The sequence below is a fragment of the Urocitellus parryii genome, chromosome 6, assembly GCF_045843805.1.
Source record: "Urocitellus parryii isolate mUroPar1 chromosome 6, mUroPar1.hap1, whole genome shotgun sequence".
In the NCBI taxonomy this organism is placed as follows: Eukaryota; Metazoa; Chordata; class Mammalia; order Rodentia; family Sciuridae; genus Urocitellus; species Urocitellus parryii.
The window spans coordinates 4425602-4438368 of record NC_135536.1 but is presented as its reverse complement, the minus strand read 5'-3'; positions in this window follow the sequence as shown (position 1 = coordinate 4438368).

Genomic DNA, 12767 nt, shown 5'->3' with positions numbered 1-12767 from the left:
TGATACCATCTCATTTATTAATTCTTGATTTTACTTCTTGCACTTAAGGAGTCCTGTGGAAAAAGTCAGTTTCTAATCTGATATAATGGAGAATTGGGCCTAATTTTTCTTCTAGTAGGAGCAGGGTCCCTGGTTTCATGCCTGGGTCCTTCATCCACTTTGAGTTAAGTTTTGTGGAGAGTGAGAGAGAGGGGTTCAATTTAATTTTATTACATGTGGATTTCCAATTTTCCTATCACCATTTGTTGAAGAAGCTTTTTTTTCTCCAATGTATGTTTATGGCACCTTTGTCTACTATGAGATAACTGTATTTATATGCCTCTGTTTCTGTGTCTTCTACTCTGTACTATTGGTCTTCATGTCTGTTTTGGTGCCAATATCATGCTGTATTTGTACTCTAGCTCTCTGTAGTATAAAGTTTGATATTGTGATGCCTCCTGCATCACCTTTCTCAATGAGGATTGCTTTGGCTATTCTGGGCCTCTTTTTCCAAAGGACATTCATGATTGCTTTTTCCATTTCTATGAAGAACAGCCTTGGGGTTTTAATGTGAATTCCATTAAGTCTGCATTGCCCTTTTGGTAATATGGCAACTTTGACATATAAATTCTTTCTGTCCAAGAACATTGAAGGTCTTTACATCTTCTAAAGTCTTCAATATGTTTTTTTAGTGTCATATAGTTTTCATTGTAAATGTCTTACACTCTTTTGTTATACTGATTCCAAAGTATTTTTTGTTTGTTTGTTTGTATTTGGTTTTTGAGGCTATTGCAAGTGAAGTTGTTTTCCTTTTTTAGCTGATATGCCATTGGTGTACAGGAATGCAATTTATTTATTGATGTTGAGTTTACATTCTGCTACATTTCTGAATTTGTTTATGAGTTCTAGAGGATTTCTAGTATAGCTTTGGGGTATCTAAATATAGAGTCCTGTCATTGGCAAATAGGGATAGTTGGAATTTTTTCTGTTCATATTCCTTTAATTTTTTCTGTTCTCTAATTGCTCTGGTTAGAGTTTCAAGGACTATGTTGAATAGGAGTGGTGAAACTGTGCATCCCTATCTTTTTCCAGTGCTTAGACGGAATGCTTTTAATTTTTCTCCATTTAGAATAATGTTGTCCTTGGGTTTTGCATACATAGCCTTTACAATGTTGAGGTATAATCTACCTGTAGTTTGTCTAGTGTTTTGAACATGAATGGATGTTGTATTTGGCCCATTGCTTTTTCTTTATCTATTGAAATAATCATGTGATTCTTATCTTTAAGTCTATTGATGTGGTGAATTACATTTTTTTTTATTTTCTTATGTTGAAGTAACCTTGCATCCCTGGGATAAACCCCACTTGATCATGATGTACTGTCTTCTTAATATGTCTGTGTGTGTGTGTTCTGCATGTATTTTATTTAAAAGTTTTTCATCAATTTTCACCAGGAATATTTGTCTGAATTTTTCTTTCCTTGTGTCTTTTTCTCATTTTGGTATCAGGATGAAATTAGCTTTAGAGAATGAGTTTGAGATGGTTTCATTGTTTTCTGTCAGAACCACCCTCCGACAGAGATTAGGGGAGAGCACTAGACCAGCTAGTGTCTCCAGGGCTGAGTGAGATGATGAGTGTTGCAACCCGGCCCCTGCCAACCCACCTGGCCAAAAATCACACCAAATCTGGAGTCAAGTCAGCCTTGATGGCACAGCAACTCAACTTTATTATGTGGGGGGTGACCTTTATAGCAGAGGAAAGCAGGAAGTAGAGGAGAGACGAGGTGGAGCCCAATAGGAAATATGCACGTCCCTGTTGCTGGGGATTTATTCTAATATCCTGCTACATTTGCGGAGCCATATCTCATAACTGTACAGGCACATGTATGGAAGCCACTTCTCAAACTCAAATCATCAGGTACACGGAAATATCACAAGACCAGAGTCACAAGACTGTTTCCTCACACACCCACAGCTCTGTGGCAAGTATAGGCCCCAACAGTTTTCTATTTCATGAAACAATTTTGGAGGAGGGATACTGTGGATTGAACTCAGGGGTTCTATCACTGAGCTACATCTCCAGCCCAATTCTGCATTTTGCTTAGCACCTCACTAAATTGCTGAGGCTGGCTTTTAACTTTCAATCCTCCTTCCTCAGACTCCTGAGCCACTGGGATTACAGGCAAGTGCCACAGTTCTCAGTTTGTGGAATAATTTGAGATGTATTGGTTTCATTTTTTTTAAGTTCTTGTAGAACTTGGCTGAATATTCATCTGGTCCTGGGCTTTCCTTTATTGGTAGGATTTTGATGGCATCTTCAATTTCATTGCTTAAAATTGATCTGTTAAATTTTGTACATCATCCTGATCCATTTTGGTTAGGCCATATGGCTCTAGATATCTGTTAGTATCTTCAAGATTTTCTGTTTTATTAGAGTGTAAATTTTCAAAATGATTTCTGATTATTATCTGTATTTCAGTAATGTCCATTCTGATATTTTCTTTTTCATCACAAATGTTAGTAATTTGAGTGTTCTCTCTCATTCTGTTCATTAACTTGGCTAAGGCTTTATTGATTTTATTTATTTTTTCAAAGAATCAACTTTTGTTTTATCAATTATTTAATTGGTGTTTTTTATTCAATTTCATTGATTTCAGATCTGATTTTAATTATTTCCCGTCTTGTACTATTTTGGTGTTGATTTGTTTTTCTTTTACTAAGCTTTGAGATGTATTGTTAAATTATTTACTGTTGACTTTCTATTCTTTTAATGAATGAGCTCAATTAATTATTCTTTCCTTTTAGCACTTCCTTCATAGTGTCCCAGAAATTTTGATATGTTATGTCATGATTCTCATTTACTTCTAAGTATTTTTATTTAATCGCTGATTACTTCTGCTATTCATTAGTTATTTAATAGCATATTGTTTATTCTCCAGGTGTTAGAGCATCCTATATTTTTAAATTTTATCATTGATTTCTAATTCCATTCCATTCCTACCTATTTATCTATCTGTTTCCCCTTCCTTCTCTCCTTCCTTCACTCTATCTTCCCTTTGTTTCTTTACTTCTTTTTTCTATTTTTGGCACTGGGTATTGAACCTAGGGGCACTTAACTACTGAGCCACATCCCAGACCTTTTAATTTTATTTAGAAACAGGGTCTTCTGAGTTGCTTATGGCCTTGCTAAGTTGCTGAGAATAGCTTTGAACTCGTGATCCTCCTGTCTTAGCCTCTTGAGCCACTGGGATTCACCAACTTCTTTGTAATACGCTGTCTCTGCTACATGGGTGTCCCTGAACTCCTACCTAACATTTCACCCTGAGAGACTTGAGTCCCAAATTCTTTTTGGATGGCTGAGGGGATGAAGGTCTCTTCTTCTTATGACTGCTTCAGGCTGAAAATAGATTGTTGTCCCTGCCTGTTTGGAATTCACATATAACTCTCACCTTATCTTCTCAAGATGAGACAGTGGAGGGTCTGGGTCCATTTGTGGAATTGGTTTGTAGATTTTTATGTTTTCTTCTCTCTGTTGAGGAATGGACACTCAAGATCATTTAGCATCAAGGGAGTCCTGAGGTTCATGTCAGAAGCTGACAGGCTACTGGGTGAGGTGCACATAGGGCCAGGATCATGCTTGGACAAGAAAACATAATTTTCTTGCTATCAATTATAACAAAAACAATTAGTATTAATGGTCAGTCTGAAAACCATGAGTATGGCAACTTGTGAAAGCTTAGAGTAGAGTCTAATATGGCATTGGTTTTGAATGGCAGCCATTAAAGTGTTTAGAAACATTAGCAGTGTGGTTAGAAACATTTACACAACATTTAGTTTTTATAATGTCATAGATGTCCCCATTAGCCATAGTTAAGACATCTAATATCATCTGGATTTTGTAAAATATGTTTCTATTGGCATTAACTCCATGTTTAGTAGTGATTCCTTTATCTCCATCACATAGAGGTTCTTTTTAAAATTGGTTATGTCTTTTATGTGTCACATTACATCTTTTAGATGAATATAAGGGACAAATAGCAGGGCAAAATAATCATAGTAGCATATGGAAACAAAGTTCAGGCCTGGTATGTAAAAATTTTACAAGATTTGAAGATCTCAAATTAATGCAATAAAAAAGTTTGTGACTCTGACAGTCTCTTTTGTTAGTTATCAGACAATTATGACTAAGAATCTTTCCTTTATAGCCTCCAGCTTTGCTTATTTTTTGTGGAGCCAACACAAGTGTACATCCTAAATTACATTTTTAAAAAAGGTTGTTGTTCCTTTTATCTAAAATTTTTAAAAACTCATTCTTTTTAGTTAAACATTACAGTAGAATGTATTTATACACAGAGTATAACTTCCCATTTTTGTGGTTGTACACAATGTGGGGTTACACTGGTCATGTATTTATATATGAACAAAGCAAATGAGTGTCCAATTCATTCTACTCTTTTCTATTTTTGTCCCTCTTCCTTTTTCTTTATTCCTCTTTGTCTAATCCAGTGAACTTCTATTCTTCCCTCCACTCCCCCCTCCCAGTTTTTTGTGATTCAGCATCTTCATATCAGGGAGAACATTTGGCCATTGGTTTTGGGGGGATTGGCTTTCTTCTCTTAACATGATACTCTCCAGTCTCATTCATTTACTGACAAATGCCATAGTTTCATTATTCTTTATGGCTCAGTAATATTCCATCATGTATATGTACCACATTTTCTTTATCTAATCATGTGTTGAAGGGAACCTAGATTGTTTCCATAGCTTAGCTGTTGTGAATTAAGGCACTATGAACAGTGATGTGGCCAACATCTCCATTTTATGCTAATTTCAAGTCCTTTGAGTGTATGCCAAGGAGTGAGATAATTGGGTCAAATGTGAATCCATTCCAAGTTTTTGAATTTGTAAAGTTTTCAATTTGATCTAATTAGTCATATGTGACAGTCAAATGCCTTTTCCACATCATAATAAATGGAGTATAACTTCTCAGGCTTCTGATTTTACATGATGTAGGGTTATACATCATGTGCATACAGTCATATATGCACATAGGGTAATAATTTCCAGTTTATTCAACTTTCCTTCCACCCCACACCCTTCCCCTCCCTTTACTCTGTGTAATTCAAAGTACCTTTATTCTTCTCACCTCCTTTATTGTGAATTAACATCTCTATATTAGAGAACACATGCAGCTTTGGTTCTTTAGGTTGGGCTTATTTCACTTAACAAAACATTCTCTAGCTCCATCGATTTACCAGCAAATGGCATAATTTAATTTGAGTTTTTCTGCCCCTTCTGTTCATTAGTGTGGCTAGTGGTGTATCAATTTTCTTTTTTTTTTTTCAAAGAACCAAGTTTTGCCTCTTTGATTTGTGAATTTTTTGTTTCAACTTCCTTGATTTCAGGTCTTATTTTAATTATTTTATGTCTTCTCCTGCTTTGGGTGTTAACTTGTTCTTTTCTAGGTCTTTTTGATGTAATGTTAGGTTTTTTATTTGTTGACTTTCTATTTTTTTAATGAATAAGCTCAATGCAATGAACTTTACTCTTATCCCTGCCTTTAGAGTGTCCCAGAGATTTTGATATTTTTTTTTCATTATTCTCATTTACTTCTGTGTTTTCTTTATTTCATTCATGATTTCTTCTGCTTTCCATTGATTTTTCAATAGTGTATTGTTTAGTTTCCAGGTGTTAGAGTATCTTTTAAATTTTTATCTTATTATTGATTTCTAATTTCACTCCATTGTGGACTGGTATAATACAAGGTATTTTCTCTCTATTTTTTCTCTTTCTAAGAGTTGCTTTTGGACCAAGTTACATTGCAGGTTATAATAGGATCCATATACTGATTAAAAGAAAGCCTATTTAGTTATTGTTGAATAATATATTCTATATATGTTTATGAAGTCCTAATTTTTCATTGTATTTTGTAGGCTTTCTAGTTGTAAATTATTTTACCTTCTGTTTCTCATGCAAAGCTTTTATTTTTGTCAATTCTGAAATTTAATTTTCCTGGACATATTAATTTTAGCTGGCATCCATTTTTTCAGGGCTTTGTGTATATTATTCCAAGGCCTACTAGTTTAGAGGTTCTGGGTTGAGAAATCAGCTGAGATCTGGATTGGTTTTCCTCTAAATCTCACCTGTAATTTTCCTCTAGCAGACTTTAAATTTTTCATCTTATTCTGTATGTTACACATTTACATACTAATTTGACTTGATGTGGTCTGTTGTAATTTTGTATATTTGGAGTCCCATAAGCTTCTTGTATTTGATTTTACATTTCATTCTTTAGGTTTGGGAAAAAATTTTAATATTATTTAACTGAAAAGATGATTCATTTCTTCAGTTTTTATCTCCAAGCCTACATCTATTCTGATAAATCTTAAAGTTGATCTTTTTAGGTATTCCCATAATTCTTGGCAGTTCCATTCATGGTCTCTTAACATAATTTCTCCATGGTCAACCTTATTTTTATATTATATATTTTGTCTTCACTGCCTGAAACTCAGCCTTCCAAGTGATGTAGTGTGTTGGTGATAATTTCCAAGAAATTTTTAATTTGTTTCATTGATTATTTCATTTGGAGGATTTCTGAATTTTTTCAGACTCTCTATCTCTTTATTGAAGTGTTATTTTTCTTATTTCCTCTCTGATTGCATGCCTTACATCATCCTTTACCTCACAGACCATTTTAGTTATGTACATTCTAAACCCTTTCTCTGACATTTCTTTCACTGTTCTGTCAATAGATTTTGTTATTGAAATATCGTGGTTTGTTTAGGGCAATTTTTTCTCTTACTTTTTTATGCAGTTTTTGTGAATCTGAGGCAGTTAAGTTTCTACCCTGTGGGCTTATAGTGTCCCTGAAGATTTCCAGTACATTACCAATTATGAGAAGATAAATAATAACAACTAATGCAAAAAATATACAGCATTAAACCAAATAGTTTCTGCTATAATATCTACAATGTTAATTGAAACAATTAGCAAAAATGACATGATCAGTTATTGCCTACAATAAAAACAGTAAGTGTGTAAAAAATGTACAATTATGAATGGTGCACAGGGAGAAAACAGGATTGATATAGGATGTGATGCTTATGAGGGATGAGGAGAGAAGACAAGTAAAAAAGTAAAGGAAGAGTGAAAGAGAAAATAATAGAGGTTGGCTGTTAGCAGAAGGAAAGAGAAAAAATCAAGCAGAATAGATAGATTATATAAAATATTTTATTGTAAATTAAAAATTATGTATATATAATTTTTAAATTTAAAATAAAAATAAAAGAATACAAAACAAAACTGAAATATACTAATCAAACATCTTACCTCTTAAAACATGATCCTTCAAATATCACTGGCTTCAAAAATGTTAGGAATAGTCTGTGTTTCTGGCTCAGTGATAGAGAACTTGCCTAGTATGTGTGAGGCACTGGGTTCAATCCTAGCACCATGGAAAAATAAATAAATAAAATAAAGGTATAAAAATTTCAAGAAATAAGAGAAAATAAAATATGAGTATAAATAAATCTCCACAAATCATTAAAGTCACAATTAAACAGGGAAAAGAAAACATTTCTTACCTTTTAAAATGCCCATGTATAGATGCTTTTGTTTTAACTCTCCTATCTATACTATAGACACATAGGATATATAAGGTAATGGATTATTATTTTAAATTAATCCTGGTTATTATAGAAGTTGTACTTCTACAAAGCACTAACAGACAATGGTTATAAAGTTTACAAAGAAAATTAAAATATGGAATTAGTAAGAACCAAAACATATTCATATTGTATAATAATTATGAATCAATAAACATTTTTATAATCCCCAAACTTTACTTACTTATATTTCTGTATATTTTGAAAACACAATAAGGTTTACAACAAAAAAAAACATCTATTTTTGAACATCACTTGAAATAAATTTAATTCTAGCCTGGTTTGGAACCATTCTACCATGGAGTAAGCTGAGAGGGAGAATCTTAACTAAGGAGAGGTGGGGCTCCTGACAAATCTGAGGTAAAGTGTTTTATTTCTGAAACTGATTTTTACCTCTTTCTTAAATATCATTTTACAAAGTTCTCATATATTGTTTGCTGATACTATATGAATATAAGTTAACACCATACAACAAAACATCTAAAACATGAATCAAAAAATTAAGAGTGATCCTAAACCATTTTTGTAGGAAAGTGGCAAAATTTTTATATTTCATAATGTCAACCCTTAAATACACCAGGATTTCTTTATTACCTTTCAAAAATACATTTAAATTTCCTTTTCATTGTAAAAAGTAATAAAATTCTATACATATCACTTATTTCTGACTGGTTATTTTTATCTAACTACAAAGTATTAAATTATATGCATAAATTCCCAACTAAATTTGTCAATTCTACAAAAGACTGAAAGAGACTACTGCTATAGACAACTTTAATTTGGAGAACACCAGCTTGATAAATGTCTCTCCTAAGCTTTACAATTTAAAGATATGTATACATGGAGAACATGAATATATATTATATACCAAAAAAGCTAGTAACAACATCATGAAACAGTGATGTCTTTATTTTAACCAAGTTTAACTTTTAAGGAAAACTTTAGAATCTGTAGTGTACTGTAATAACCTAAAATAAATGTTGTCTGTTTAACCTTAATTGTACAACCACTAAATTTTTTTTAATACTGATTTCTCTGAAAGGTAGACACAAGAAATTCTCTTGATAGATAAAAGCACATTAAAGTTTCAAGAAAACTTTGTTACTTTAACAAATAGAGAATTAAATTTTGGTCTGTATCAGTGCAATAATACTTGACCTTAGAAAATCTTCAAACAATTTCAATTGATCATACTAATTATAGCCTACAGAATTACACACAAAACTTTTTGAGATTTACCCTCCACAAACCTTTTGCAAATTATGTATACACACTTTAAATTTTTACTTTACCATAAAAATTGTCCTCATCAGAAACATTTTTTTCTAATTTCCACACTAAAATATATTTTCATAAGTAGAACTTTCTTATATCTCTTTTCTAGTTGCTCACTCTTTCTTAAATTTACATTCTGAAACAATCCATGTGAAATTCATGAATCTTTAATTACTCCTCTTACTATGATAAAATTTATGATGATTTAATTAAAACACAACTGAAATCTTTTTGTATTCTTTGTATATAGAATTACACCTATTGGAATTTTAAGTAACCTTGCTTTAGTGAAGACCCAGAAACAAAGCCATCTTAAACTCTTTTGTTCATTTATAATTATAAAAATGCATGTAATAAACCAAATATATATTACCTTATGTAATTTAAGAACTCAAGAGTACTTGATTTTGCATTTACCAGTTAACAATTTAGCACTTTAACTTTGCAAATTAATCAGATGTCTCCTCCTACAAAAACATATATGAAGATTAATCTCACATACATTAAATCTAATTTGCTCATTTTAACTGTAAAAACCAAGGAATCAGTGTAGTTACCAGGATTAGCCATCCTTCCCTGCTGCAGTAAAATTGTAGAATCAATGGATAGGATGCTTCAACTATTTTATAGAAATTAACACTATACTAGTTGCCTGACCATCTAGGAGACCACATAAGTAATTGTAAAGTCATTTTTACTCTTATCTGTTTAACTACTTTAAATTGAACTGTTTTCTTAAATGTTTAAGTCACATCAACAAAAAGGTATTTGGATCCATTTCTTTTTAAAATATATTTTATGAGTGCTGATTTATAAATATGCCAATTTTGGTACCTTATAAGTGATATATAGACACATAGATAGACATAACACATGTGTGTGCATAAATATACATAAATACAGTAAGAAACAAGGATTTTGAGATTTTTCTGAGTAATTGACCTTTGAATAAAATAGCAGAAAAAGCAGGTAGTGGCCAAACTGTGGTTAGAGGAAACAAGACTAATCAAAATAAAATATATTAATTTAGGTGCACAGGATTCAAATGTAAATTCACCACAAAAACAAGGGCCTGAAAATAATATATGTAAGTTCTGGAAAAAATGGACATGGACATAATTACTCTAGTAAAGGAGCATGTAAAATATCTCCATTATATCAGATTGCAATTTTGGATCACACTAGAGTCAGTACAGATATTGAAAGAATGTGGAGCCCATTAAAATTCTCACGTAAATGTTCTCAAGGTAAAGAAAATATATACATGAGATATTTCCATTTTCCCTTGCTATACACTAATGTTTGGGTAGAAATCTTAGAAGGCAGAATCACAGAGTACACGGTAAAATAGGATTTATGTCTCAAAGCAGCTTGAATTTAAAAGTTACACTCTTTTCCCTCTGGGTCCAAACCAGTTTTGGACAATTGCCTATACAGTTTACATTCCAGATACAAGCCTTGAGAGACAAATATCTGGCAGAAAGCTAAGCAGTAAGAAAAGCTGTCATTTTGAATCTGAGAGGCAAAGACCATTGAATAAGGAATTCTGAACCAAAAGAGGTGGATGAGATCATCATAGCTATTCCCCCTGAGAAACAGGAGCTTAGTTTAATAATGTTCATCCAGAACATTGGAATTGGGGGGAGTTGCCTTAGGAGCCCCATGTGAGATTTTGTCATTGTATAGGGCCATGAAGGTTTGGATGTAGAAGACTTCTAGCCACTCACTTTGTCCCCTGCAAAAGGGGTTTAGTTGCAAGATGGTATCATAATTATCACTTCCATTCAGATACCACTGATCTGAATATTCTCATTCACATTGGGGCACACATTAACTTTTTAAAAAGAGGGTTTTTTCAAAGTGTCATGGTTGAAGCATTTCCAGTGACAGAGGATACATCCATGCACAGATTCCTGTAAGATGGGGGTGTTTCTTCACATATTGGCTATTTTGGAAGAGAAAAGAGTTTCTTTTTGGGGGGGGGTGTAGAGCTTAATCCATGGCTTTGTACATGTGAAGCATGTGCTGTACCACAGAGGTGGTCTCCCACCTCTAAGATAGAGTTCTTAAGTCCTACTAAAGGCCCCAAATTCCATGGAAAGCATATATCTGGGGAATTAGGCACCTTTAATTGGTTATTTCCCATGTGTCCCCATAGAAATCCCGAACTAAGGTTTGTCACTGGATACCTCTCTTCTCTATGCTGGGTGCACACCAGTATTTTTGTTTTGTTTTGTTTTTGTTTAGTTTCTGTGACCAAAACCATGAGCACCCCCTTTACCAATTTGGCAGGGGATGCAATATTTCTCTTTCCATTTTGAATAAATTCTTTGGTTTTGACATGGCCACTTTCTATGGGCTATGTAACTCTCCTATGTTTTCCTCTGCTCCTAGCACATCTACAGTTATCCTTTATTTTCCAGTGGTGTTAGTCTCCTGACAGAGGCCGAAAAGAACTCATTCAACCTTATTTGTAAGGGGCCACTAATTGGTATCCAAACTGTCCTTATCCTACCTTTTGTTGTTATATTAAACCCAGAAAAAGGAAAAGACTTAATTTTATCTTGGTCTGTTTTCTTTTTTCTGATGGTAAAAGAGATTTAAAACAACAACCACAGGTAACAGTCTTCATCCTCCATAGAATATTTTCAAAAAACATATAAAGAAAAGGCAATAATTGTTTAGGAGAAGGTTGCCAACAAGCTGGAGATGTGATTGAGAGAGAAGAAGAAGAAGAAAAACTCCACAGGAGGCAGAAGAAAGTTGGGAAAAAACAAAAGTAGAGGCAGTCAGCCCCATGTTAAGCTGATCCCTTTTTGAAGAAAGTATGGTGTTGGGTAATTGGATGATTGTACAATGTGCCTGTATTGGTGAGCTTTTCCTTGTGTCCACCACAAATTTAGTTTAACTACATCTCACCACTGAAGTATCTTGTATCTTCAAGTGGCAGGATCCCTACTGCCCTTTAATTTGCTTGACCCATGCCCACTGAGCGTGTGCCAAAGGAAAAATAGCTCTGACATGACAGGATGAGCAAGTAAAGTGGTTGAGATGTAAAGGGGGAGCACAAATGTTCATCACAAACAACGAAGCCCCAAATCCCAAAAGGCCAGGTTAAGAACACGGTGAGAAGATTTAACAGCAACATATAGTTTGGAAAAGTCTCAGGGTCTCCACACTTCTGGGCTATGGCTTTCTCAATATTCTGAAGAGAAGTGTGACCACTGTGGAAAGCAAACAGAGATTTCTTGGAAAGCTTGGAATGGAACAACCATTTGACTGAGCTATCTCACTTCTCAGTTTATACCCAAGGTAATTATAATAAGCATACTATCTTGATGCAGGCACACCAATGTTTCAAAATACCTAAACTATAGAACCAACCTAGGTGCCCTTCAACAGATGAATGGATTTTTAAAATGGGAATATATATATATATATATATATATATATATATATATATATATATATGATGGAATATTACTCAGCCTTAAAGAAGAATGAAATTATGATATTTGCCCACTAATGTATGAAGCTGGAGAATATCATGCTAAGTAACATAAGCTAATCTCAAAAAACCAAAATCCAAATGTTTTCTCTAATATACTGATGCTAATTCAAAATGGGAGTGGCTAGGAAAGAATAGAGTTAACTCTGATTAGGTAAAGGAGAGTGAAGGTAGGGGAGGGGGCAAGATGGTAGGAAGAATAGGATAACATATCATATAGTATTACCCTAAGTACATATATAACTACAATTGTTGTGATTCTACATCATGTACAACCAGAAGAATGAGAAACTATACACTATTATATATAATATATCAAAGGACATCCTACTGCCAAGTATAA